Source organism: Seriola lalandi, unplaced genomic scaffold (assembly GCF_002814215.2).
Source record: "Seriola lalandi dorsalis isolate HSWRI2012SDOR001 ecotype SW California unplaced genomic scaffold, Sedor1 jcf7180002054564, whole genome shotgun sequence".
Taxonomy (NCBI): domain Eukaryota; kingdom Metazoa; phylum Chordata; class Actinopteri; order Carangiformes; family Carangidae; genus Seriola; species Seriola lalandi.
In genome coordinates this window covers 630,525-631,413 of record NW_019525117.1, presented here as the reverse complement: position 1 = coordinate 631,413, position 889 = coordinate 630,525, and the positions used below count along the sequence as shown (strand labels likewise).

The window sequence follows — 889 nt, the reverse complement described above, 5'->3', positions numbered from 1 at the left end:
TTGCTTTTGACTTGGATGTTTTTTCTTTGCTATAATCAATATGTTGTTTCCATGTTGTTTCTGATCAGTCACAAGCCCACCCCTCTCTGACTGTGACTGTATCTGAGCAGGTTAAACACCGTGAGTCTCTCCCTGTCACAAGACACAAACAAGATGGTGGAACATTTCCAGCTGTTCTCTGCAGCCCCTCCCCCACTGCTTCAGCCTGAATGAGGAAGTTCAGAGCTCAGATCAAAAGATAAAACCACCACATGCAGAATACACAGCGACTGCAGAGGAGTGAGGTAAAAAGCAACAGGCTCCTCATTAATGAGGACAGTAACAGTCACTTACAGTAACGTTTTGGACTCAGCATGTTCTGAATCAATCTTCAGACACTGGTGAACCTTCCTCCATAACACATTTTAAATTGCGTCACCTTTTCTAATCGTCTCCTTTGTCTTGGAGACGTTTATGTCCAAGAAGGACGCCTTACACCAGCCGGTGACCTCGGACACTGCAGGACTATTATTATATGAACCGTCAGCAAACTTCAGGGCGCCGCTTTCACACGTGTTTGTGTACAAGAAAGAAACGTGGACTGTTGAAATGGATCCTTTCCATGAGGAACTGAAACCAGGAGGGTCTGACTTCAGATCTGAAGGGGGGGGGGGGTTTACAGCCATATGCATCATTACTCAAATGAGAACATTTCACATGAACTAACAAATCAGGACTTATTTAGATATTTACAAATAAGGGACTATTATATTCAACAAATCCCACAATGCACTCTGTCATGAAGGTATTTGTACGAGCAGCAGTAAAACTATCCCCAGGGTTGTGTATTTATGCTTGAGGAGGCAACACTATATGTTAAGGCTACATGGGAAAGAGCTGAATGGAGAGA

The 889-nt window shown here is 43.5% G+C and overlaps 1 protein-coding gene across 1 annotated transcript in view; it reads left to right on the top strand.

Annotated features, from left to right (window-relative positions):
- The window catches only part of LOC111662545 (serrate RNA effector molecule homolog), a 9,752-nt gene that overhangs the window by 6,969 nt on the left and 1,894 nt on the right, over window positions 1-889 (top strand). The window lies entirely within an intron of this gene.